Genomic DNA, 6,059 nt, shown 5'->3' with positions numbered 1-6,059 from the left:
AAATAAGAAAGAATGACCAAACAGCCATTGGTGGAGCATATATCCTTTATTCCCATTTTGTTTTATGAGATAAAATTAATCAAAACTTTATCTACAACATTGACAAAAGAATACCCTCTACTCCTTTAAAAACTAAATTTAAAATCTCAATAATAATAGAATAAATGAAAATTTCTACTTTGTTCTTTGTTTTTTTTTTCTCTACCTCAAATTAAACTAACAATAAAAATATATTAAAATTAAGGAAAATTATCATTACATCACCTCTATTTTACCTTATGTTCATCCAACCACCACAAAATTCTAACATGTTATTTGTACCACCTTTCTTTTTAAATTTGTATCAACTACCCACTTTTGCACTAACACTGTTAAATAATTTAAATGAAATGAAAATTTTACCCCTAAATAAATTAAAAGATCATTTTATTTTATAAAAAAAATTTAAAAATAAAAAATTATAATTATAAAAATACCCCTAAATTTAATAAAAATAAATTTCAAAATTAAAATTTTTATTTTTAATAAAAATTATAATTATAAAAATAATTGCAAAACTTTGGAATTTAATAAAAATCCCCTAAATTACTAAAATTTTGGGATTTTTTTTAATAGGTAAATTCAATTCTTTTAATAAAATTTTGCAAAATTATAATTTTTTATTAAAAAAATTATTAAAATTTTATAAAATCTAAATTTAATAAAAATAGGCTGAACACCTTTATTCGGGATTTATTTTTTATTAAATTTAGAAGTATTTTCATAATGTAAAAAAATTTTATTTTCAAAACTTTTAAAAGATAAAATGATCTTTTAATTTATTTAGGGGTAAAATTGTCATTTCGTTTAAATTATTTAAGTGTATTAGTGTAAAAGTGGCTAATTGATACAAATTTAAAAAGAAAGATGGTGCAGAGAACATATTATAACTTTGTGGTGGTTGAATAAACATATGAAAAAAATGAGGTATAATGATAATTTTCCTAAAATTGATTAGAATTAAAATAACAAAAATCAAATAATTCTATGCATTAGCCAACAATCAATGTTACTGTAATCAAAATTAGGTTTGTGAGACAATCAAAAGATCAAAAAAATTAATTGTTTTTGTCTCTCTGCTTCTTTCTTTTTCATCTTCTTCATTACTTTCCTTGTTCATCTTCTTCTTCATTTCTTTTTTTTTTTCTTATCTTCTTCGGTTCCTTTCCCTGTTCATCTTCTTCTTCGTTCCTTTTTTTCCTATTTTCTTCTTGATATTTTTCTTTCTTTTCCCTATTCATCTTCTTCTTCACTCTTTTTTTTTTCCTAATTGTTGCACAGATAACAACTCCACAACCACTTTAAAATCTAGTTTCTACAACCTCCACCTGCAGTGGCAGATCTAGAAAAATAATTTATCGGGGGCTAAATTAGATAATAGTAAAATATAAAAAATTAAAATGTTGAATATATAAAATATTTGCTAATACATTTATAATTATTCTCTACGCATTTTCATAGTTTAAAAATGTTATGCGATAGACTCATTATCAATACTATTAAATTTATTATTTCCTATACAAATAACCAAATTATCATTTATCCTATCCAATTTCAAAGATGATTCTTCATGAGTTTCATTACTGCAAATGTTCGCTCTACTATTATTATAGAAACTGGAAGAATTAATCATATTTTTTAGAATAGAAAATATTTTAGGTTGTGGGCTATCATTATTTTTAATTAAAATATAAGTTTTTATAATTATTAAAAGTTAAAGTTTAAATTTTATGGGATTTATAATCTATAGATGGAAGCATGAAGACTAAGAAAAGAAAACAAAAAGTGAAACAAAAAATATGTTTTCATGGTAAATTGTGGGGTTGGGCTTGATTTTTCTATGCCAATCTTGGGGAATGTTTATGGGCCTGGGCCGATTTTATTGTGGGCTTGCCCTCGGCTGAAGTTGGACTTAGGCTTTTACATATTTTTTTTTATTTTTTTAATTGTTGTAAAATTTTAATGAGTAAATAATCAATAAGTTCTAATTAATAATGCATTAAAGAAAATGATTATTTCAAAATAAAATAATAAATAAAGAAAATGAAGTGAACAATTATTTTTAATATTTGATTTGCTAATTCAAGCTCTCTCTTAATTAATTAAAACATAAGAATGAGTTTAATAATATAATTTAGGGTTTTTGAATCATCACTGATTTAAGAATTAGGGATTCAAATTTTCTATTTCTATTTTAATTTATTGTTTAAATTTATAAATTTATAAAAAAAATGATAATAAAGGACTAGGCCTAGTCGAGACATTCTATTTTTAAGTCTTTATTCATGCCCTCGTGTAGAGGATCAAGCCTAAGTCCACGCGCTTGACTTGGGCCCTTTTGCTAACCATAATCTTAAGAAATAAAAACAAAAATTCGTTTCCATAGAAAATATAAAATTATAAATTATCAAATTGGGGGAAAGGTGAAATTTGTTAAAAAAAAATTATAGTGCATATTGAAATTATTAACTTATATAAAATTGCACAAAAGATAAAATTTTGGATTTTTTAGCTGGTTGACCATAATTCAGATGCGATTCGATCTTTTTAGATGTTAAAAGTAACACACGATTATGATAGTGCATATTGAAATTATTAACTTATATAAAATTGCACAAAAGATAAAATTTTGGATTTTTTAGCTGGTTGACCATAATTCAGATGCGATTCGATCTTTTTAGATGTTAAAAGTAACACACGATTATGATAAATAAGGTGTAAATAAACGTTTTCACACTATTGAAGGTAAAATTAAAGATTGTTATTCTTACGGAGGGTGAATTAAAATTCATCTAAAAAATATGAAAGAGAAAAAAATTGGTTTTGGATTTGACTGTTGTTACCGTAAAGAGAAAAATGTCTAATTGAGAATAATTTTGTGATTTTTAAAATTAGCGAATTAAAATAATATGTAATAATTTGATAATTATTGTAATTAAAGGAGAGGGTGTTGAAAACTTTAAAAGAAAAATTTTACGGTGAACTTTTATGGCATGATGATTAATTTTAATATATGATTTATACTTTATAAGTTAAATTAGAGTATTTTAGAAATTGACATTTAAAAAGTGTATTATAAGGGTTTAGAGTCGTAGAGTGGGTGTTAAAAGCTCGACTCTTCCAGTGTTTCAGTTGCCCCTTCCAAATTTCGGGCTAGCTACATCCATTTTATCCTATTGGGCTTAAGTTTATCAATACCAAGGCCATTGTCGATTTCTGGATCAATGGGGTCATTGAGCAAGGGACTGTTTTTTGTGAAACCGTGAAAATTCGAGCCCAATTTAAATATTCCATTTTCCTGCACCTTTTTATTTTTCATTGGCTTTTTCCACTAAATTTCTTGTTTCTCCAAGAATATTTTCCTTGATAGTTGTATCTGTCTGCTTTACCCAGTTATTATTCGATAATCGTACTTTCCTGAGACCTTGCAATAATTTCAAACTTATTGTTAATTTTTTCTACATTTTAATTCACTTGGGTCATTGAGAGAAGGCTATTTTTTTATGAAACTGTGGTAGCCTAGCCTAATTTATTTTTTTCACTTTCATGCACCATTTTCTTTCGAACATTTATCCATAGTTATAACATTTGCTGAACGGTTGAAAATAATCTTGTGTCCTTTTTCCACTACAACTCTTGTTTCTGTAAGAATATTTTCCTTTTTAGTTAAATCTATTTTTTTTATCCAGTTGCTATTCGAACACTCACAAATATTTTCAATGTCTTTTTTTAGAGTTACCTACCGTATTTATCAAAAAATATTTATTTTACCAACTGTATATGTCGACGTTTACATCTACCATCCTATAACAATTTTAATTTGATGGGCCTTTCATTAATTTCAAACGTATTATCGACCCTTTTTTTTTTCCTACATTTCTCGTTTCTCAAAAAATTATTTTTTTTTAGTTCTATATGTCTGCTTTACCCAACTACTATTCCTGAGTCCTTGCAATTAATTTCAAACCTATTATCAATTAATAGGTTTGCAATTAATATTCCTGGATCAATGTTTTTGCATCATTTTTCCTTCTAATATTTATCCACATTTATTATATCAACCGAACACTCACAAATATTTTCAATAACTTTTTCCAGAGTTACCTACCCCATTTATCAAAAAATATTTATTTTATCAACTGTATATATCAATATTTATATCTGCCATTGGACGACAATTTTAATTTGATGGGTCCTTTCATTAATTTCAAAAGTATTGTCAATTTTTTCCACATCCAAATTCACTTGGATCATTTAGAGAGAGGGACGGAGAGGCTGCTGTATGTGAGAAAACACTGCTCTCCCCATCAAATTCAACTTTTCTTTGTGGACCCTTGTATTAATTGATCTCCAGCGACCGTCGTCTCATTACTTCTTCAATTTCAATTTGCGGAGGTTGGAGCATCAATTTGGGCTTGGAATTCTGTGTATCGTTTGCTCATCTCCGCATGGCACTTAGTGTTGGCAGAAAAGCCCGGTTCGCCCCGCATGAGTGGGTTAAATATGGGCCGAAAAATATAAAGTCTGTATAGATTTGAGTAAGAATAAAGATCCAGGAAAAAAATCTGAGCCTATTTATAAATAAAAAAATAAATTAAATTTAAATAAAAAGCTCAAAATATTAAGTTAATATAATTTTTTATATTAGTAATTGTGATTTATTGTGTTGAATATATTAAACTATTATTTTATTTTATATTAGATGATTATTTTTAATTTTATTTTTTTTACTTTATTAAAAATTATTTCGTAATTAATGAAAAAACTCAAGTCCGGTCCGTCAAAATTTATATGAACTTTTAAATTTCTTGGGCTTAAAAAAACTCGGTCAAGCCCACAATTTGCCGTTCAATCTTTGTGCGTTTTAGGAACTGCTTTGAGCCAACGTCCATGAGCCAACAACTTTTGACCAGCAATTTGCCTTGATGCTAATGTCCGGTTGTTACATTTCAAATACAGTAATGTCTGATAAATTAATAATTTTAATTAAAAAAATAAAATTCTTCGATCCTAATTTGAGTAAAGGCGAAAAATTAATAATTTTGTTAAATTCATAAGATAAAATATTTTTTAATCCCTTATACCTTAATGAAAATTTAAAATTAATAATTACTCAAATATAAAATTAATGATAAATAAAATACAAAATTTATAAATATTTTCTTACAACTTTAATTATTTGTTATAGTGCAATTTATGCACTAGTTTTGCATTGTTTACTTCTCTTAATATCGATATTTTGTACTTAATAATAGTGATTTACTTGTGTTTTATTTTTGTAGGTGCAATTCTATTGATTAGTGATAAAATTGAGCTACAAGATGATGTTTAAGGATGATTGTTCTCTTGGAGAAATTATGAGCGGCAGAAGAACTTTGTTGATAAGGCGTGGGCGCGTGCTGTCAACTGCGAACCTGCAGTTTTTAGTTTAACGTGTTTTGTATTTTTGGTTATTTTTGTAATTACGAATTTAATATTTCAGATATTAGTATTTTATTTTAAATAAAATTCTAAAGGAGAAGAGAGAGAGAGTATTTAAGGGAGGAATCTATTGTGAAAAAGGGGATTTGGATTGGGAGAAAAGAAAAAAACCCTAGATCTTAATTTTTCTCTTCTTTCTATGAAGAACTAAACCTATTTTTCTGGTTGAAGGATAATGAAGCTTTGATACATCACTATTGTGAGATCTTTCTTGTGCTTTAATTGTTTTATTGCTTTTTGGGTATTTGTTTATTCTCTGAATTATTTTCATGATTATGTTTGTTAATTAGGTAATTGGCCATTATTTAATTATCAACTTAATCTATTGTCAATTAAAGGATTCATCGTATGAAGAATTTAATGTTTGTGACAAATAATATAGCAGAGAGTTGTGTTGTAAGAATAAACAATCTAATTTAAATAAATCATCATATGTGTTTATTAGGATTTGGGTCTCTCTGGTTTTTCAGGCTGTCGATTGATTAAATCCTATGATCGTATCTAGGGTTGTCTATTGATTAGGGAAATATCCAACGGTC

The sequence above is a fragment of the Citrus sinensis genome, chromosome 7 (genome assembly GCF_022201045.2).
Source record: "Citrus sinensis cultivar Valencia sweet orange chromosome 7, DVS_A1.0, whole genome shotgun sequence".
NCBI classification, from domain to species: domain Eukaryota; kingdom Viridiplantae; phylum Streptophyta; class Magnoliopsida; order Sapindales; family Rutaceae; genus Citrus; species Citrus sinensis.
The sequence above is the reverse complement of the archived record's forward strand: the minus strand, read 5'-3'. Positions refer to the sequence as shown.